The following is a 23,567-nucleotide window of genomic DNA, read 5'->3' on the forward strand; positions in this document are numbered from 1 at the left end:
AGCTGACCCCAGATAATTGAAGTTAGCTCAGAAATTGCAGCGTAGCGTTAACTTAGCGCCGCGTGGAAAAGGGGACGAGACGGGAGTAAAGTCCATCCTTGGCTTTGAAGCAAAGGAACTCGGCGGCGACTACTCAGAGCTAATAATGAGTACACCTCTCTTTAAACAGACGCTTCCCGCAGACAGCCATCGGTGTTCAAGAGGTGTCAGTCACGTTGGGCTAGATCTTTCGTGTTGTCGAAGAGTCGGACTGATACAGTTTACGGAATCTATCACTTATATGAATAATTCTACATCCTCTTGAACCGAAGATCTGACGTTCAGAATTATTAATTCATTAATTTGGCGTTTATTGGTGCAGAATAAAAAGTGATAGATGCCTTGTTTACATTGAGACTCGTGTTTAATCCATCGATTCAAAGTGAGCTTGAAGGAACAAACTGAAGAAGAAATAAGGGCACGAGGGAAAAAAGTAGGGGGGATGGGTGACGGATCTTATTGTAATTAGTCGTCAGAGGTCTCTAGTGCTACCACCCTCCCATTCTCATTTCTGAAATCCCCTTCTCCCGCCTGTGCCCTCTGCCTTCCAATCTAATTTCGTAGTCATTCTCCGTATGCTCACTTTTTTAAACGCTACCCATTCCTCCATCTCTTTCTGTATTTGATTTGACTGCTTGCAGTCCTCCAATCTCCTTACTAAAGCATTGCATTAGCAGGTCTGTACTCAAGCTGCCTAATCAGATATATATATACCTGTTACAGTAGTAGGGGCGAATCGGTACGTTTGACTCCGTTAGACGTAGAAGGAAATCGATAGTACACTAGGTTCCTGTGTATAAATACTATTTCCCAGAGGCAGTGATTTGTATCTCTCTGCCTAAGTCGGTAATGTCTTTAGATTACACAGAATATGAGTATATTAATCTGCCCTGACGTAGTCGAAACGCTAAGGTGGTCCCGGGTATTGATTTTACCAGCTTAATAACAAATCCAATATCTGCATCTCTTACAGACCCAAGTCATAAGTAGAAAGCCTCACAGAAGAAAAAATTTGTCTCACTTCTTCTCCTTCTTATTTTCCACAAAATTATCTTCTCTTATGTTCTATCATTTCTCCTTCGTTCCCCTTTTATTTAATTAAATCATTCTATTCTCGTGTTCTTCGTTTCTCTTATCTATTTCCATATTTCTATTTGGCTTCTCTGCCCTTTAATCTCACATTGCATCTACCTGTTCCTTCACACCTCCCCCTTTTAACTAATCTTTTATATTTTCCTTTCTATCTCATAATTAACACAATTGTGAGATCATAATCCGATAACGATAAACAATTTTCTGACTTTGTTTATTCGAAAGGCGGGAATGAAGTAATCCACCAAAAGTTTCAGTCAACCAGTAAAGTTTCGAACCGAGTACAACCAGAATACGAGTTTAGATCCACGCCTCTTCACCAATTCACTCGACGGTACAGATGAGACGACATGAAATAACTGAAATGAAGGTCTGGCCTGCGCAGTGTTTAGATTAGACATCGGAGGCTGTCACCCTGTAGCCCGCTCATCAGCCAAGGGTCGCAACGTCTGAGACAAGGATTCGAATGGCAGCAGCCCCCCTGAAGAACGACAGGGCACAGAATTGAAGGTGACAACCGAGAAATAAGTTTCTGGTTGTACCATCCCGACTATTTCACTTTTTTGTTACTCTCTCGCATAGGTTATACGTCTATCAGAAAAGTCAAGACTAGCTACGCCTTTACGGTGAAAATACAAGTTTTATGATGTGCTGTAGAAGCTTCTGTTAATTTGAACCATGACTTAAACTTCATGAACTTCATAATGGTAACCGCAGAATTATTCCCGCGGTACAGGATTATTTATTTTCCTTCCTTACTCCCTGATTCTTATTCGGAATTTCATTGTTATTCTTTTTTCGAATTTCAACCTAGCAGTAGCGATTTAGGGGGTTTCTAGATGTTCCTCAGTTCCTACAGTTTCAACCCTGGGACAGTGCCTTAAAATAGATCACAACCCACACCTACATTTTTTTTAAATCAAACACAACTATCTTAACTCCTACGCTACGCAACTTAAGCTTTTTAAAACACTCCACAAACATTCTAAGATTGAATCGACACCCTCTTTTCAGTTTCACGATCAAGTTCAGTTTAACAAACCTACTTATTACATTCGTGTTTCATTTCAAATAATGCAAACGAAGGAAATTCCAAACAGTAAACGGACGGTGGCCTGTATTAATCGTTACGTCATCCATCTCAAAACGTCTTGATCACATCCAAACAGCAGAAAATCCAGAATTCTTAACGCTCTTCAATGTATGTCATTTTTATGTCTCTCTTTCATCCTTGGTTCCTTTACTTGTCTTTACATTTCTTCCTCGCTTTATATCTCATTACTTTTCTTTTCTGTTTTCTTATTCAACTTTTATTGAGAATTACCCAATGAATGTTTGACGCGAATGTCAAATTGGCTTTACATTAATTCATTTCTTGTTTGGTGACAAATCCATTAACCGTATAACTCAAATCTAATCCAAGTGATTTTATTAGCAGTTTTTATATTGGAGGGGTTGTACCCTATGCTTGTGAGAATAAGAAGTAAATTACAATACAATTATGACCAAAAGCATTAAATCCATCTGAACGTGGATGGCATTAAAAGAAGTCGACCTTGAGTCAGTTAATGTTTTCAGAAACTACGTCTCTAATTCGTTCTGCATGCACCGTCCATTTAATTAATTAATTACTACCTATTCCATATCAATATAATCAATACGATACCGTTATTAATTGCTAGTTCAAGACCTGTAGTACCTGGATGCTCAAGTGTTTCCACTCGATGTCACTTAATTCTCTGTTAGTTTTAAATATTACATTTAGCATCCTCCATTTATGTCAGTTTTCTACCTTCGTAGTCTGAGAGTAGGTGATACACAGACAAAACAGCTAAAAAAAACTTCAGTCTCATTTGTTAAAGAGAACATCGGAATACCAAATACGAAGAAAGCACAAGTCTGCAAAGTCATTTAACTTGCACTAGTGACTTAAGTAATCTTAAGTTAATGTCTTCACAGAGCAAATAAAACTTGATAACAACAGTGACGAGTATAAAATGTAAAGGTCCTCATTAAGTAGTTTTCACCACTATCTTATTACGTAATGTTTCAACACTCTCTGCTCATATAACCTCCTTTTTTTCCTTTTCACAATGAGACACTCAGTTTCACTTCCACATAAAACAGAAGGCTTAATTATAGTTTAATATATTCTGACACTAGGAAAACCTTAGTCTAGAAATAAAGGGAGATGGAACTAAGTGTGTCTTCATGTCCTGTCACTACACAAGAAGAAAATAACAACGCAAAAGCAGATAATGAATTCTTTGAAAATATGGCAAAGTTAAAGTTGGTCTACTTAGAAACGACTAAACAACTGTAAATAATATTCATCATAAAATTACGAGCAGATTAAGTTAAAGGAGTATTTAATAACTAAGTTCAGAGTCTTTAATTTCCCAGTGTCTAACAAGGAATCTGGATATTAAAATATCTACTGAGGAACCTAAGGGAAAGGAATTAACAAGATTATATTATCACAAGCTTTATAATTTGAACTCTACTCCTCGTATTATTTTAGTGTTGTGAAATGAAGGCGTGTGATCTAACCTGGACACTTACCGCGTAAGAATAAATGAGATCTGTAAAAAATTTTTGGCAGAAAATGGTGAAAGGAAGATATCATTTGGAAAATGAAGGAATAATTTTAAAATAAGTCTTGAATAAATAGATGTATTGGTATGGCCTGGATTAGACTCGCACGGAAAATGGTCCATTAGACGGATTTTGTTTATATAAATAGGGACTTTCGGGTTCTGTTCAACTGCGGATTCTTGACCAGCCAAATAACAATAAACTTTCAAGTTACAATCCTGCACCGTCTAGCTAATTACTTTGAGAGATGGCGGAAGACAGAACACGAAGAAAAGTTAAAGTCTGTACGTTCATTTCATGACCAGGCATAAGTTAAGTTATTCTAAGTTAATATCTTCTCTGAACAAGCAGAACCATGCAGAACTTTCCTCTTTTAAATACGGAATCTGTTAATTATTTTCTGAAGTTAAGGAGGTCGTCTGCTGTTTATCGATTAAGAGAATAGACCAAACTAACGCAAACGATTTAAACAAGCAAAGTGAAGTGTTCCGGTAGAACGGAGTCTGTGGTCTTGTTGCAGGAAATGGACTGGTAGGGTACGGGCAGTATTCTGTCTTGGTTAATTCGCTTTCGAAGTCGCTACTCACCCCTCACTTAACCTCTCCCAGCCGATTCCAACTTCTATGGCTGTATGTGCAATCTGTAAGGCAAGAGCGTTTTAAGACCGCATCGCCTTAATTTTCGACATTTTCTTCTGATGTCGTAAATTACGTCACATGAAGGAGTAGCAACCTAATTTCTGTTCGCACACAAACTGTCTAGTTCGTTGGAATACTTCCATTGGGCACTGTGGAAATAAATAAGACGCGTGTCGTTCGTTAATGTCTTTAATTTATGACTGCGTTGCGTCTGATGATATCAAGTAGAGTACAGTGTGACACGGTAAGACGTTTATGAACACCAAATCGGAGGAAAGTTGAAGAAACGTGTTCGAAGTTTTCACAGAATTCGTAATCAAAACTAAAAAAAAACCTATGACATTCTTCAGTGGTTACATTCAGGTATTCGAACCTAGCTCTTTCACCATGAGAGTCACACTTATTTTCTCTATGCTGAAAGGGAAAATACAGAGAACATCACAATTTTTTCATTAAGATTACTCTTTTGTATTCGTGGGGTACCAGGTTTAAATCTCAGTTTGGAGACCTGTTATTCTGACAGGTTCTTAGTTGTTTTTCTCAGTCCGTGCAGGAAAATTATTATAAAAAATTAAAGAATAACATGGAATTTAATTGTATTAATTTTCAGTTCATGTAAGATAGTCATCATACCATTTGACTCTATTAATTAACGCACTGGAAAAGGTGTTGTTAAATAACTCAGGAATCATTCAAGAAGACGATGAACGTATTTAATTAACTGCGATAATCAATATCGCTACGTAAACTGCAAATTTTCTACAACATTAAATAAAAATATTTTGTTTCTAAAAATTTAAGTAGGATGAAATGAGTCTGTCTATTAAAGTGTTGTGCATTCGATTTTTGAGAGCATGAGGAGAACCACGAATCCTATGCTATTACGACAGACGGTTTCTCGTCATTCAAAACACAGAAATATATATAAATTGAGTTTATTTCGGCTGTAAAATTTGTTGTACGTGTAAATGCTACGGTAAATAAGGAACGAATTGCAGTGATCTCGCAGAAGTACTGGTATTGATGACTGGATATTCTAACTGAAGTTTAAGTATCCTGAAACAAGCCACAAAATATCCTGCGAAATTCTATTACATTTATTATTACTTTCGATGTTATACTTGTTGTCCCACGAAAGGTCTTCTAAACTTCTGATAGTTATTCATTGGCTTACTACGAGTGAGAAATATCATATTAACAAGGGTCGAAATCTACGCCGTTAACGTAGTTATCTGTTCGCATTATCCGTCCGTCCTTGTGTCCTCCGCCGACCTTTTACGTCACTCGTACGTGTGGTGCGGTCTTATCGACCCTGAGGGACGTTCAACAGCAGAATGTTACCTGCATTTCGTACAGGACGAGCTGTCTATTCGTTGCTCTCAAGGTCAGATTAAACATGTGGCTGTAACACGCCTCGTTTCGGTCTTCAATTCGCAAATATCAGCGCGATGGAAATAGTTGGATTGGTCGTGGAGGTCTACTCGCTTGGACACCTCGTTCGCCATACATCAAAGTTTACAGCGCATCATTAACGGTGCTGCCCTCATACGGAAAGGAAAGCATGACATTTTAAAATGTAGTCATTGTCGCTTGTGCGTAGCCAATGCAGCGGATCACTACAAAGATCAAGCCACTTAAGGTAAGTCACAACACATATATAATACCCTAGCATATTAGTTTATTCGATTAAAGCTTTTGAATATTATCTGCAAATTTCTTAAACTCTGATAAATTTTCATCTATAACGACTGTAATTTCTAAGAGTTCGATACATACTGATATAAAATGTTAATGCAACGCGATAATATCCACATCTGGCATAGAATCATTAGATAACTCACAATTAAATAAACATTTATTATTCACCATTCATAATAGATCACAATAATCTCCGTAAGTTTCCTATAAAATACAATGAAGCCATTGAAATAGTCTTGGACGTCTCAGGCCTGGATCCTGGAGCAACTACATTTCGGAAAATTCACTTTGAGAAACTACAGCGAAAGTTACGATGCTACAGGGTGATTCAAAATATTTGCTGTATCGAACGGTTACGAAATATATTTCGGAATTTGTTTTTGCGTTACGTCCTTCTGTCATGAATGTTCATCTTGGTTAAGACATATTCGTCTAGCCCACTGATTAACACAGACGACATTATCAAATAACACAAAGAAGTAGCTGATAATCTTAAGCTAATTTCTTTATCTTGCCCGTCACGCTTTGTATCTGTTCATTATTAACGTCAAATGCCCCTGAAATCTCATTCTTCCACAGAAAAACTCAGTCCTTAGACCATCTTTGGGCGGATACTTTAACTATTCAAATGTATTTCAAGAAACGAAATTCGAAAATCCCCTATTGGCTCTTCCTTTCTCCTGTCTGCAAGTAACAGTACCAGAAATAGGAGCGGTATGAATGTAATTTGATATTACAGAAACTTGTATTTGGATTTATTTTGTTTTATTTATAAAATTACCAGGATTTACTAACTTCAAGGCCTGCTACAGTTAAGGACGCAAACTGACCTTTACGTAAATACGTTCAGTAGTTCAACAGACTGATTAAAGTTTAATTACACTATCTATGGCCTGTAATTTTCATTAATTCAAAGGCTAAAATAAACTTTCTTAGCGGAACCTACTAAATAGTTCACCTGAGCGAAATTTTTTTGTTTAAAAATAAAGAATGTATTATTACAAAACGTCTAATAGAATAAACACGCTATGTCTCACAATATTTGCATAAAACACCACGGATTAAAAAAGTGTCTTAATAGCAGTATCTCCGAAGTTTGCGTCGTTGCAAGATTTGACAGAAATCCTATATTACGACGTTCGTTTCCACCATTTGATGATGGCTTTCAAAGGTAAAGCGAACCGGTTGATTTTGTGGTCCATCGTAACTAAGAATCGAACACGGTCCTGTCTCTAGGCAATGACAGTTCCCCATATGGTCAAGAAATTCCCTATATTTTATGGAACCCATAAATTTAATACCGTATTTACAAAAGCCCGCCAACTGACTCTCTATTGAAGCAGAATAATCCAGCCATCGTCCTAACAGATTATATATTTAACATCCAATTTAATATTATTCTCCCACCTCTCCCGTCACACATCCCAGCTAATCTTTTCTCGTCATCCCGTGCATTCTACGTTGCCTGCCCTCACAATCCTTCTCGATTCGATCACTTTAATAAAGTAATCAAATAACAAAAATTACGAAGCTTCTAATTCTGTCATATTAATTTCCTCAATTAAAAAGCCATACTTTTAAAGCCGCCCCTCAGTAGCACAGTTTTTTCTTTGAATTTGCTACTTTGTACCTTGCGCCCTTAACGCACTCAGGAAGATGACACTCATTGGCTGTCCTTCCATCGCGTCCCTATCTACCATCCAGATGTTTCCAATTAACTTGGAAACACTTTGCTCTGTTGCTACTCGTATGTTAGTGCGATGGGACGGAGTTAAGAAAACAGGATAATAAAGAAAAGACGTATCGCTGCAGTTTGATAGTGAGAGTCGTGTCCTCTTCAATCCCACTACTGTTCCTTGCGTTATACACTCTTCCAAACAGCAGCTCCATTAAATGCCGGTAAACAAATGAATTAGATCAAAAATCAAACCATTTGGCGTGAGGTAACTTTATTCCGGATCGTGAATAAATTAAATGTAATGGCTCTAAATAAAACTTTCAGCATATAAAGATTATACAAATAGGAATTTAATAATGTCTTACTTCAACCCCTGTATTCTTAATTTTTTTTAAAGAAATTAATAATAAAATTTAAATTGCATCAAAAAATACTACCAGTCAATACAGGCACCCAGTTGCACACTAAAACTTTAGAGTGACTCGTAGATACAAAGAAATCTGTCCAATGGAATGGCTGCACCAGCTAACCAATTCATGCGCGAAGTATTTCTTTGTAAGTCCAGTCAAGAAATTTCCTGAACCCAAATGTTAATTTCGTTCTTCTTATTATATCAAATTCTTAGACTTGAATTCAGTCTACACTCACACACAATTTCTCCAAGATCCGTCAATGACGTTCTACCACTCACGCCCAGACTTTCTATTTGGAGCGTCTTTTCTCATGGATCCTCTGACCATATTTTACGTGCCTATTTCGCAGCGTGTTAAATATTTCGCCGATCTCATACTTTAATTTGATTTCTCCAGTAATGTGTCGAATAATATAAATTATGGTTCGTAATTAAGAATTTTTTCTATTCTCCTATTCTAACAAACTGTCTTTACTTACGACAACTATTTTAATAAAAACTACGTCATACGTTGATATAATTGCGTCATATTGTGAATTAAAATTTAATTATTCGTGTTTTTTCCGTCTGATCACAATTGTATATAAATAAAATTATACATAAGATATTAAAATATCATTTACACAACAACAGTAATTAAGTTTTAGTTTATAAGATTATAATTTTTAACTTTTAACTTTACACCTGAAGATGGTTCAATGTAACCGAAACATGTAGTAAAAAGTTGTACCAAATATGTAAATGATATTTTAATATCTTATGTATAATTTTATTTATATACAATTGTGATTAGACGGAAAAAACACGAATAATTAGAAACTACGTCCTTAGAAATCGTCATTTTAACCTGTATTACAGAACATCTTTATATAACTTAAGGAAACTGATACTAGTTAGAAATACTTTCATGTACACAACACGTTAGCCTTTACAATATATTGAGCTAAATGTTTCGACATAGATGCGTCATATCAAGGTCCAATTGTATTAGTCTACTAAAAGTAAAATGCAGTTATACAGTAACATTCCAGAACTCTCTCTCTCTCTCTCTCTCTCTATATATATATATATATATATATATATACACATGTTTTGTTTCATAATATTCGCAGCTTTGTTAACTTTAAAATTACAATACCTTTAATTCGGGACCTAATCGTAACTGACCTTGTACAACGTCAATCCCCTATCTATAATCTCTCGGAGAGACTCAATTTCACACCCCTACAAAACAAACGCCATCTAACATGATAATATGGAATCAAACGTAGTAGATCGAACACGACAGCCACTTCGCCACTGCTAAGTTATAAAGCATTGCATGAAGGAAGGCAGGGCTGCCATGGAATATTAGTCTATTCCGGAGTTTATGAGGTGGTTGTCAACCTTTGTAATCCATCAGAGGGATTTGTTGATAAGACGTGAGTAAGGGCTCAGCCATCTTTCTGAGCTTTTCACGTTAGGATCAGACAAACGTACAGTACTTACGTCTTGCCCTCTGTATCGGTAAATATCGACCCAGGGTATCCAGGAAGACAAATTCACCTGAACACATTTAGTCACTAGACAAGTACGGTCTGATAATAAGCTCTTTAAGACAGCCAGATGTCAACATAAAATTCCCGGTAATGATAGTGTCACTTCACGTACCTACACGTATATGTGTGTATAATATTAAAATGTATGTCAGAGAAATAGTGTGTCAGAGGGCGGATTAAATTCATCTGCCTCCGTATGAGGTTTAATGACAGGATCTTGTAAACAAGGTGATGAACTGTCAAATTATACAGATAAATGCCGGGAGATGTTTTCGAACATGTGACAAACTGGCATCGTGTCTATGCGCCATTGTACCATCTGTCTCAGCGGAGAATTGACTCCACTTTTAAACAGAAGTGTCCATCGGCGTAGTCGGACAGCTGTTCTGATGCCCGGTAAAGTCAGTTCTCCATTAGCTTTCTAGTGCTTCGTCTCACTCTTGTATTTTTCGTAATTCACAGTTAAATAAAATTTAGTACTTTATTCGGGTCACTGGTAGCAGATCCATGTTGTCAAATATAAGCTCCAACAGTCGAAACATTTGTAGCAAGGGGTAGGCAATGTTATTAGGACAAGATTCCGAATGACGTCATGGCTCAGACAGGGTGGTCCAACATTCTTTCCGTCGGACCCAAAAGTCAAGAAACAGCTTGTGGTACATTTTCTTAAAACTGATAGGAATTTTACTTATCTCTAAGAAACCTTATTCAGAAATGACAAATTACGATAACATTTGTTTAAAAACAAATGTCATTAAAATATTGACAAATCGCTATACAGATGCAGATTACTTTAAATTTTGTCGTCAAGAATTTTTATCCGACATAATTTTCCACAAAAGACATTTCACGGTTAAGATTTGAAAGCGTAGCACTTGACGTAAAGCAGAAGACGAGACAAAATCCACGATTTTTATCAGATATTTCGTAATAAAGAAAAAAATTAACTTATATCTAGTAAGTAATTAAAAAATAATTTCGCGAAATGGGTAATAAGTGGGCCGGAAGTGGCTCTCGGTCCAACATTTGCACACGATCAACTACGTAGTCAGTCAGTAACAAAATCAGCCAGGAGTTTAGGTTGCCGATAACGACCTTGGACCACAGCAAATATTTACGGGTTTAAATTCCTATAGAATCATCTTTGTAAAATGTCTTCTTCCGTTGTCACGTGATTTTGTAGACTGTCATTTATTATTATTTATTTAGTGTTCTGTCTGACGACAGGTCCATATGAACAGGATCCTTCCATCCTTTTCTCTTCTCGGACTGGGACCTGTTCATATACGTTCTTGGCAGATGATCCAGAAGTGGTTTGCCATTGCCTTCTTCTGTGTGTGAATGGAGTAATTGTTGGGATGCCACGGAGGAAAACTCCGTGTTGCCTAGACCACGGCCTTGCCCAACACAAGTTATAAATTCGGGCACCGCCGGGAATCGAACCCGATACCCTCAGGATTACAAGGCCAGCGTTCTAACCGCTAGACCACCGTGGCTCTCAGACTGTCATAAGGTAGGGTAAATAGGACGCCGACACCCATAGAACCTATAGAACCCATAGAACTGTGGCGAGGAACAGATTAATGAACGCCGAGTTCTTTTAACTGATTCAAAATTTGCATATCGTCATCTGTGAGAGAGATCGCTGCATTTTAAACATCTACATAATGCAGTAGCTCAAGCCGAACGCGTCCGACCTTTCACTTGTTTCAGGTAAGAAATGCAGTGACCTGTAACAACTTTTCATTTTTATTCAACGGCTCTCTGAATTGTTTCGAGGGGGAATTAATTTTCTATGTGAGTAAAAATGTTTCCTATTACCATAATTAATGAGACGTACCAAAAAGCATTCGCTTGTGTTAATTTTCATTAAAAACAGTCAAAAACTTTTCACTTTGAGTCTTATTTGTAACCAGCATTCATAATCTAGACATGATTGTATTTACAATAAGTAAGTTTCGGATTTTCCTTTTCTTGAAATTTTTATCACGTAATTCTTTTAGCAAGGTAAACACTGAGTGATGAGATTTAAATAATGAAACGGGTAGAAACTTCCTAAATGAAAGAACTGTCTCGTAAACAAGTGTTTGGTGCAAATTTATGTTTTTCTTAAAGGTATTCATACACAATTAAAAAATAATTTCTGAACTACTTTTATAAATCAAAACATCATCCACTTCTAAATCCGCAATTGTAACGCAAAGTTAAATTTTCTCGAGACCGGATGATCCCAGGATCTCGTTTCGGACGTGGTTACGGAGATAAAAATCACTCCCTCTACCAGGATCCAAATCTTAGTCAACCAGCTCGCAAGCCGGTCACTTCAACAAATATAAGATCGTAATAAATAGTAAACGGAGAAAAAATGTCATTAAATTGCCGAAGACTGAGACCGAAGCCACGGTCTTCCTGTTAGATAGACGATTACAATGGTCAGGATTAAGTTCATACAGTTTATTTTCCCATCTCCTATCCAAGATTAAAATAGCAAACATGGAACCATTAAGTCATTTGTTGCTTTGTAAGGATACGAAACTTGGTCTCTGTCTTACAATGATTAATTTTTAGTTCTGTGTTTATTCTCGCCGAAAGGATATATTTTGTATCATCAAAGCTACCGCGGCGTGTAAAACTGAAATCTCCCATAACTAAGAAATGAACGTATTTAGCTAGAGGCAGAAAGTAGTAATTCTAAGATTCTCCGCTCGAGGCCACCACTGTATGGACCTGTCGGAGAGACGTGTTGCTGTTGGTCGAAGGGATACCAGCAAAGCACAGTTGCTCTTATTGTACGTAGTCCATAATTTGTCGACTGATACTGTATTGAGGAGGTAAGATTGAGAAATAACAACTGGTTTTCTGTCTTTTATATAATTTCCTAACTAAGCAGTTATGGGCAGATTCATTGATAAAGTTGAACGAAACAGTAATTTTCCTAGTCCCGGCTGTGACTGTATGACTCACCGTCATATACCTGCCTACAAATTACATGCGAATCACATGTGGAGAAGGTTTATTAAAATTTACGAGATAATGATAAGGTGAATCTTATGGGGCGCATTTTACAAAGACAGAAAGTGGACCATTTGAAGCAATAAATCGCAAAAAGTTATTTTTGTCACTTATATCTAGTACTTCGCGTACCCCGGGGGTACGCGAAGACATCTTAGGGGGTACGTGAAATTTAAAAGATTCATATATTATTTTATGATAAACACTGAATAATCAGTAATGTAATTTATTTAATTTATTTTAGATGTAGATTATATACTATGTATAACTTGATTTATACACCAACAACTTTGGGGATACAAAGTTGAAGAGAAGTTATATCTGGGGGTACGCGAACAAAAAAGATTGAATACCACTGATCTATATAACATACTGCATATTGTTACACCCCTGTGCACAAAACGTAAAACACAACATGACGTCACAACTAAGAAGACCGCGTTGTCATGTTTATCGCCGTCAGAACCTAACAGCTTCAGATGGCAATGTAAACACCTAAAATATTAAAACACGAACATACATAACGGATAATGTGAGTCCGAAACTTACTCCTTCATTGAAAAACCCGGATGGTTTTATACTTTGTCACAGTTATTTGTCTTTATCACGCGTTTGGTAGAAAACGGAGCTAATTATGTGGTCACCAGGCTAAAGTTTGGACAATCCTGATTTTTGATATCATAACTAACACAAGATAAAGTAAGAGAATACTGTAATTAAACCATCTTACCTTCCATATTCTGCTTCAGTGCCTTTGTATGGGGTAACGTCATATAGCTCCACTTTATAGTTAAACACACACACACGGAAATCTGTTTCCATTTTACAATCACAGCACATTTTAAAACACTCCCGAAAACAAAATAATACACCACACACGTTCTTATACACAACAGATATAGTACGTAAGATTTACTTCATTCTAAGCTCTTTACCTGATGCAAAAACATGTCTAATTATAAATCAAACGACAAAATGGCCGCGATTTCACTCTAACCGAACAACAAGCATTGCGGACTGCACACAGTCAATTATTTATAGCAGTGAATGATGGGTAATCGTGGAAGACAGGTGGCGGAGGGAGGAGGTTAGACTGTCACACGACTCTGATACAGCCAGCTAATCACTACACCCCATCTGTTAGGAAAAAAGAGAATTAGAGACAAGTATTTTTCCATAGAGTTAGATTGACCTTCGGAAGGAAACAGTGAATCATCAGACATTTTAATGCGAGTTTACTGTTTCATTGCAAAGCACCTACATTACGGCAAGAGTTTAGCTGCTCCAACTGAACTGCAAGGCATGACGCTCGGAATATACAGGCTCTGATTTCTGTTATTTCTCGGACCCTCCAGCGTAATTTTAGGACAGAGACCACTTTTACCGTGACATCGTGTTGATAGACATTGGTAATAGGCTACTGAAAGGAGTTTACTTGTTGTTGAAAATGTTAATATGAAATATAGTAGTTTACAATAAGAGAATTAAAGAAAGTTTTAGCAGACGTAGAAATAGTGGCTTTCATATACAAGATATGCGACACTTTGCCATTATTCCGATGAGTCACAGATCGCTTCACCTTGTTTATCTTGGAATATTTATCACGTCAGAAAATGTTTCAAATTAAATTCGTTGACTTAAACGAGTTTTTAACAAGGTCTGCAGTTTATGAAATGACTATTTTTTTTTTTAATTATGAACCCATTTTCGATTAAACTAATTGTGAGTTACTACATGCAAAGGACTTGGATTCATGTCGACAAATAAATATTTCCACGTGAAGTAATTATAAAATGTAATTTAAATTGGATCAGTACCTTCAGAAATAAAACATACAGAGGAGCAGACAGACGGACTGACAAACATAACCACACTTTAGTTTGGTTGGTTGATAAACTTCGTAAACCTAGACAGACAGTGGTCTCGGGTTCGATTCCAGGCGGTACCCGAATTTATAACTTGTGTTGGGCAAGGCCGTGGTCTAGGCAACACGCAGTTTTCCTCCGTGGCATCCCAACAATTACTCCATTCACACACAGAAGAAGGCAATGGCAAACCACTTCTGGATCATCTGCCAAGAACGTATATGAACAGGTCCCAGTCCGAGAAAAGGATGGAAGGATCCTGTTCATATGGACCTGTCGTCACACAGAACACTAAATAAATAAAATAATAATAATAATAATAATAATAGAGTATATATCTATCACATTTCTTTCTTCATTATAGTATTTACTTGTATTCAAAGACCTTGCACACACTTGGTGATATTTTAGGATCTTAAGGCGGCTAGTACGAAGACAACTGTCTTCTGAGATGTTGCGCAGCGTAGTCTGAAACGTCGGTGTATTTATATTAGACTACATGGGGCAATATCCCATAAGAGTCGTTTTATTTGCATAACTGCTGTTGATTTAAATTTTTAAAATTATTTTACCTGTACTCTTAAGTTTTATTACAGAAAGGGCTCCGAATCTGGAAGATTATAAATCTGAACTTTTTTGGAATTTCCTTTGAAAATATATTATTTTCTTACACCGCAATATATACCCTTTCTTCAAAGGAATTTTATTTCTTGTTTTTTTGTAAAAGTTTATCAACTGTCGTTGTATAAGGAGCACTAAACGAAAGTTACGGGCCTACTCGTGGTAATAAAATACGAAACAATCTTTGCCTCAAGGATGCAAACATAAAAACGTCGCGTATCTTTGTATGGGAAGAACTGAAACATTCGAACTCTTTCATACCAACTTCTTAGACTTATTTTTTACATGTGTATGTTAGTAAGAATTTCATTTACATCTGATGTCTCAATGTTACCGGAATATCCTGTAATATGAAGTTATAATGATGTCCGGAAGGTAGCAGACAATTTTATACGGTTAGTGGCAGTCAGGAATGTATTTTTGTAAATTAATTATTATTTGCCTCCAGGTGTTAGTAAAAGGGAAACGTCAGAAGGCATGGACAAAGGAAGTGATGGAATTTTATTTTAATTACAAACAAAGTTTAAGTCTGGTTCGTTTCAAGTAAAAATCTTACAAAAAGATGTAGAATTTCCTTATGTGCAAGACAATTCTAAAAATTCTTAATTCTAATATTTCAAGTACATAGCTGTTTCTGTCGTAAAACAAGAGTGACGGTTAAATAATATGCATGAGTCTTATATGAGAGGATAATTTTAAAATAGATTTTAAACAAACACGGTGAAATTCCTTATATTGCAGTCACATTAGCCAGAATTTATTAGCGGCCTAAAGTCAGTACAGTACATTTCGGTCTCCATAAGAGGCGCGGAATATCAACTCCTGGCCTTGTAATCCTGGGGTCTCGGGTTCGATTCCCGGCGGTACCCGAATTTATAACTTGTGTTGGGCAAGGCTGTGGTCTAGGCAACACGGAGTTTTCCTCCGGGGGCTTCCCCGGTTTCTCCGTGGCAACCCAACAATTACTCCATTCACACACAGAAGAAGGCAATGGCAAACCACTTCTGGATCATCTGCCAAAAACGTATATGAACAGGTCCCAGTCCGAGAAAAGGATCGAAGGATCCTGTTCATATGGACCTGTCGTCAGACAGAACACTAAATAAATAAATAAATAATTGCAGGTATTCTACAGTGATGAACAGATGCAATACTAAAAACCTTTAATAAAGGTATCGTGCTATGTAATTTAATGCAATAATATTAAAAACTAATATCGTACATCTACACAGACTATTTATTCTAGTGTATTTGTAGTCACTTTCTCACTATATGTTTTGATAGTCGTAAACCATCCTCGGTTGTTATAAAAAGGCTTTTACTGAATTGTGTAGGACATCTATTATGGTTAATGACTTATTGTGTTAACATTAGTATAACTTTTAGTTAAAAACATGAAATTTTTAACTTCAAAATGACAAATTAATTTAAATTATAAAATACGTTAAAAATTAACACTTTTGCGTTTAAGACTGTACGTATCCTTATTGTCTATATTATATATAAAATCTTTAAAACGTTATGTTTATAGCCGTAACATTAATTATAGGATAACTTCTATATATTATCGTCATAATATTGTGTTTAATATATAATGATTCATATAGGATATTTATTTACGACCTGAAGATGGTCGTCGACGACCGAAACATGTAGTTTGAAAGTGGTAAATAAGGCACAGGATGTAGACGGACAATATTTACGTTTAATATTGGGGTAGATATAATAAATGTCTGGAGATGTAAAGCATCAAAAGATGAAGACGGAGAATATATTCCAAGTGACCGATTGACTGAAAATAATTAAAAAAAAAACATTACTTCAGAATCACCACACAACATATTTTTAGGGGGAAATTATTAAAAAATGTATTTTGTAATATTTCGAGTCTGGTTTTCTGAACGAAGCAAAAAGAAACAACGTAAGTATCAATCAATCAATCAATCAATCACGCCAAGCAGAGACAAGACTTTCACCGCCCCCTGACCCAATTAATCTATGACTACCTTTGAGTGAAGTCTAATCCATCGCCTTCCTTGAGTGACCAAAGAAACGTAATTATTAAACAAGGAAGTCTGATGTCTTTGGAAATGTAATTCAAGTTTATTGTTAATAAATTAAAGCACTTTTTATCTTATATATAATGAAATAAACGGCAAGGTTAGGAATAATAAATCCAGTATAGACTAGCCACAACATTAATTCTGTTACGTCTGTCCGGTGGGCGTGACCCTGGTGTTAATAATATTCCACAGAGATCAACATTCGGTGGGCTCCTCGAATGTCCACCCACGTCACATTTACATCAGTTGTTATGCTTTCTACATAATAAAATAAACCAAGCCTTGAACTAAATGGGGGTTAAACTGGCCTTGGCATTAACGTCGGATTAATCGACAGAACTTGATGGCCTGATGTAAAATGAGAGAACGAATATGTAGTAAATAAATGGAGGAATTATAACTGACGTCATGGTTCTAATCGTCGATTGCGTAATGTCACTTTCGGTAAAAGACATCTTGAATTTCATGTTTATATGAAACGTGTTTATTTGATTAGTGGGCTGACAGGATAATTTGTATCTTTTAATTCAGTGATGCTGAATATCTCGGTCTTGCGTTTAGCACTCTTGCATCATATTTTGGAGGTCCCGTATTCGAATGTCGGCTTACCTCAATCATCTATTTTCGTGATTTTTCTCAGCTCCTTTCATAACTGGCTGAAAATCTGTAAAAGTCGCGTTTGTTGTGGTTAATTTATATACTCTCTCTCTCTATAGTTCAGGCTACGCAGTACTAATATGGCGACCTTACGATTGATTGACGTGGGAAAAATATTAGCAGTAAAGTCTCTTGTCGCCCAATCAATCATCTATTTCTCCGTCCAAAAACTCTCTCATTTGCAAATTTAATTAAGTAACCTAACCATCGCCCACTCCAATACTAAATCACTCATTCTCCCACCTAGTTACTTGCCCTCCTCATGGCCTGCTGACACAGTGGCCGCTTAGTCGCTGGGACCGTGGGTTCGAATCCCACTCAAGCCATGGATGTTTGTCCGCGTTTTTCTGTGTCGTGCTGTCCTGTGTACAGGTAGAGGCCTTGCGACGGGCCGATCCCTCGTCCAAGGAGTCCTACCGAATGTCTATAGATCAAGCCAGTGCTCAGTCACTTGAAGATCGGGTCGTCTAAGTATCTTAAGTAAGTAAGTAGGTAAGTAAGTACCCATGGCCTACTTTCCCATTCAGTCACTCATAAAAACACACAATTAAACATTAATTATTGCAAACCATTTCTCGCCCAATCACAAACTCGCCCACGAATCACTCATTCGCCCACTCACGTCATCACTCGCTCCAACATCCGATAAGTCACTCGCTTACTCACATGTATTTCTTTTTAAATTTGTGCCCACTCATTTCTATTGCGATACTTTGGCTGTAAATCAAACGCCACCTCCCGGTTTCAGTCATCAACAACGCAGAACTCCTGAGCCACAAAGCGATGTCGGAAGTTTCTGCTAACTTCACACACCGCTCAAGTCTGTCTAATTAAGGGCGCAACCCAACAGCGGCCGTGTAACAAAGATTGACGTAAAACAATGTTAACAATTCCGTTTTCCCTTTTTGCGAGTTCTTCACTCTTGTTGTGTGCATGGTTGCATACGCTTTTCATTATTCATATTATAGCCACTGATGTAAAATAATTAGCACAGTAGAACAGACAGTTCTTGAGCGAGACACACAAGGTTTTACCTGACTTTAGTTTGCCGAACAAACACCGATCTCCGAAAACATAGAATAAATTCTACCGTAATTCAAGCACTGACACTGGACGTTTCCAGATTTTAATATTTTCTGTAAAGTAACTTTTACCTGTTGTATTAAGGTAGTATATTTGCGTCATATTGTGAATTAGGTTAATATCTTAATATTTTCCGTCAAATCACAATTTTAATAAGATAATAAAATATAAAATATTTAAAATATCATTTCACGTTCCGTATCGAATGATCGATTTACAAATTGGAACGTAATTCGAGTTTTAAATTTACCAATCTAATTTATACCTGAGGACGGTTAAATATAACCGAAACATGTAAAAATAAGTAGGAGACGTTCCAATTTGTAAATCGATCATTCGATGCGGAACGTGAAATGATATTTTAAATATTTTATTATCTTATTAAAATTGTGATTTGACGGAAAATATTAAAATATTAACTGTTGTATTAAGCAAGTAGGAAGCAACCCTTCGGGTAGAACAATGATTGTGGGTGTTTTAGAATAGGATTTGAGAAAGTACATGGAAATACAGAACACAAGTAAGAGGTTAAAGGTGAAAGTTACATGATTAAGAGCTTCATAATTGATAAATCAAAGCTGTCCCACTATACACCATGTATGTCGTTTGGGGGGAGAGGCGGTTAGCTCCTATTCATTCTTGATCTCGGCACTAGATGGGGGTGAATGGTCAACGTCACGCCTCGGGAAAGGACCCCGGTACCCATTGGATAGGAGGCTGGGTGGGACGCAGAGGCTAGAGGTAAAATTCTCTGACCCCGTCAAGATTGATGTTTCGCAAAATATGATGAGTACAGCAAATGAAAATGCCATGAGATTAGTACTCACGAAATAATAAAAGAGGAGTCTAATTAATAAAAACGTCTGATTAGCAGGGTAAACAATTAGTTAAGATCACTCTCGTTTCAATGCCATTGTTTTGGAACCAGATAATTGTCAATTCAAGTCGTTTACGTCTCTCAACTTTTCTGGGAAAGTTTTCCCGCAATGCGTTCGCGTGGAAATCTTGTCGTTGGTTTCAGGTACATTCAAATTGTGTTATGGAGAACTAGTCCACGAGTTAAATACTTAACCTACAAGATTATACATCATGGCGGAAAAGCGAACGTGTTTCTCCGAAAATCAAGGGGTCTTTGAGTAGGGTATGGGGTTACAGGAAAAGGAAACTCGGTGTGGGGGGGGGGGCCTGGGGGGGAGTTCGAATAGGAAGTTTCAGGTGGAAAAACAGAAATGTACGAATGAACAAGAGACAGACGTTACGTCACAATGTGGGCTAACCGGGCTAAGCATCATTAGTCGGTATTTGCTTCCCTCATTTGTACGTACAAGAACATCACCCCACCCTCCCCATTTCGCTCCTTTCCTTTCTAACCCCCACTACGTACCTCAACCAATGCTCATCAGTGAAGTCTACTGTTTTGCATAGGTCAACGCAAACTGCATGTACCCAGCAGCATATCTAAGCGCTGACTGGGCTGTAACTCCTTAGAACAAGTCAAAGTTTCGCAGAAATATACTGCCTCCATCTTCAGGGATATTTGTTTACATACTCCGTATAAAATTCTTGTTACATTTTAACATTAGAAAAATGGTGACGGTAAGAATATATTAATTGAATAAAAATTTTCTTAGATATTATCCATCGTCTAGTAAATATAAAACGTAAAACGACGTTTCGGAGATGGGACTCTATCTCCGTCTTCAGGTTCCTACTCAGTTGGGCCCACTAGATAGAGCTAATCCCTATCTCCGGACCTCTTTGATATTATCCATCGTCTAGTAAATATAAAACGTAAAACGACGTTTCGGAGATGGGACTCTATCTCCGTCTTCAGGTTCCTACACAGTTGGGCCCACTATATAGAGCTAATCCCTATCTCCGTAGTGGGCCCAACTGTGTAGGAACCTGAAGACGGAGATAGAGTCCCATCTCCGAAACGTCGTTTTACGTTTTATATTTACTAGACGATGGATAATATCAAAGAGGTCCGGAGATAGGGATTAGCTCTATCTAGTGGGCCCAACTGTGTAGGAACCTGGAGACGGAGATAGAGTCCCATCTCCGAAACGTCGTTTTACGTTTTATATTTACTAGACGATGGATAATATCCAAGAAAATTTTTATTCAATTGACTCTTCACCATCGTCAAGAAGTTTTAGATTTGATAAAGAATATATTAGATTATTTGTGACAAATTTGAAAAAATTTTAATCTGTACCAGTGTAATTTTTTTGTGTAGGCAGAGGCCTATTTGACTAACTAAAAGTCGTGACAAATGCATAACGATTCATTGCTCCAGAATTTATTTTAATTCCAACAGCCAAGAGGGTCTAATACGTGAATGAATGACCAACAATAATAATAATAATAATAATATAGGCTAAAAATTGTAATATGTAGAACCATATAATATTAGTTTAGTCTTTGTAGTAGAATGGTCTTGTGTTCTGTGTAATAAAAGCGTGTATTATAAGAAAAAATATATTTTGAAAGGTCCTATCATGGCAATTTTGCCAATACTTTGTAAATATTAGCAGTCGATAGATTCACGTTCATTTTATAAAGAAGTTCAGCACAATTTTGTGTAGGTTTTGTAGAGTCGAGGACAAAACTGTTGTGATTTTGCCCCACGCAAGCAACACGAGCAGTGAAGGACACAGTTAGTGTCCTTCGAGTCTCGCCATACTTACGAATCGCTGCAATAAGCTTTATTCTAAGCTCCTTTCGTCCGCTCCTCTGGAGACAGTATTCACGCAAAATTTATTTTCTATATTATCCGATAAATAATGTCAATTCATACTGAAATTAACAACGGAAATACTTGCAATCATTGTATTCATGATCTTATTATGTATCGTTTTGTTTTTAAAAATGTAAGTCTTAAATATAATATTAATCGTTATTTATATGGGCATGTGAGCAGTGCGCTAAGACATAGTCCTTCAGCCAGATGCGTCTTTGCTGCAAATGACGTATGTAAATTTTTGGACGTATTTAGCTTAAACATTGTCTCCTTTGAGGGTATTTTATCAATAAGGGAAATGACCTAGATAGGTTGTCTAGATTGATTATCTAGCTTCGTTATTTGTTTTTTGTTTAATTTTATAGTTTTGATGCGTCATGTTTGTGTTTAATATTCACATATATATTTATTATTCAAGTCATATACACAAACTTTTAAATTATTGATGTTAAAATTTAATAAATTTTAAATATAGAAACCTGAAGATGATGCTATGACATCGAAACATGTAGAAATATTAAAGCGCAACATTGTAACATCGAGATAACGATGAATGGCGCAGAATATCAATTTTAAATTTTAAATTTTAACATCAATAATTTAAAAGTTTGTGTATATGACTTGAATAATAAATATATTTTTGTTTAATGTTTGATTTCATTTTATTCCTTATATTTTATTAGCGTTTTATATTTATATTAGTGTTTACCTAGGTAGATTATTTGCTTTTTATCTAATTTGTATCTTTTTGTTGTACTTTTCTATTAGCGTTTGCCTGTCATAGGCTCTTTGCTGTTGGCAAACACTGTAATAAAGGAATTGAATTGAATTAACTTTAGAATCTCGTGGTGACGGCAGATCGTAGATTGAGGTATCTGCGAGATGGTGCTTAATATAATGAGGATAAAAACATTCTACTAAGGGGAAAGTAGGACGAGAATAGAGAAATTAAATTACATAATTCGTATTCTTTGTTATTTTTAAAGTGATTAAGTAGAAGAGGATAAGTCAAGATAAGTTAGCATATGTAGCACGAATGAAGATGTTGGATAATTATGGAGTGAGAGTGCGAAGACGGTTGAGCTGGTTCAAAATCGACTTGCGTTACGTACTTTTGTGAACACGGCAATGAACCTTCGTTTTGTATTAAAGACAGGAAGTATCTTGACTTCAGAAGATGTTCGTTACAGGTAACTGTACATCCTGTGGGAGGAGGTCTTTACAGTAACCAACTGCGTACAGCAGAGTCCTTCTTAAGATGCTGAAGGTCGTTGATCTGTTGAAGAAATTTCACCCCTATTATGGCATCCAAATTTCATCTCCGTGTACCTCACAGCCAGATCTTTAGCCAGTTTAATCCAGTCCATACTTGGTCTCTGATATGAACTTACCTTCAGATTATCGGACCAAATTTTTTTGGAATAAACCGCGCCTGAAGAGAACTGCAAATACTGGGTGTTTATCAAGGGTTTTAAACTCTTCGCCACAAGTTTAACAGGCGGGACCTATAGTTGTAAATTTTCTTGTATGTTTACTACTGAATATTCATACCGTTCACTCCTGCTGCTTCAAGCTTCCTTCATTCATCTAACAATGTGGAGCAGATTCAACAGAGCCTCTCTTCACCCCTCTACATCTTCCCATCCCACCAACCCTACCTCTTTTCACAACCCCACCTATCTCTTTGCTCATCTGACGGTGTTTGTTTTAAAAGTTGGCACTCCTGAAAATCTCTCTTCCTTGTCTTACAATCTCTTTTCTCTCTCATGCAGTGATTGGTTTAGTGGAGAATTTTGTAATTGGACGAACGACCTCCCTGTGCCAGTTGGTGGT

At 36.7% G+C, this 23,567-nt stretch overlaps 1 long non-coding RNA gene across 2 annotated transcripts in view; it reads left to right on the forward strand.

The window, feature by feature from the left end:
- The first annotated feature begins 5,619 nt into the window (after window positions 1–5,619).
- LOC110828390 (uncharacterized) overlaps window positions 5,620–23,567 on the forward strand; it is a 69,689-nt gene continuing 51,741 nt past the window's right edge. For both annotated transcript variants that reach the window (XR_015537614.1, XR_002542649.2), the window contains exon 1: window positions 5,620–6,003. This is a non-coding gene — a long non-coding RNA (uncharacterized LOC110828390). The remainder of the gene's footprint in view (window positions 6,004–23,567) is intronic.

This window comes from Zootermopsis nevadensis, unplaced genomic scaffold (assembly GCF_977971745.1).
Source record: "Zootermopsis nevadensis isolate Lab colony 2312 unplaced genomic scaffold, Znev_1.0 Znev_ptg000002l, whole genome shotgun sequence".
NCBI classification, from domain to species: domain Eukaryota; kingdom Metazoa; phylum Arthropoda; class Insecta; order Blattodea; family Termopsidae; genus Zootermopsis; species Zootermopsis nevadensis.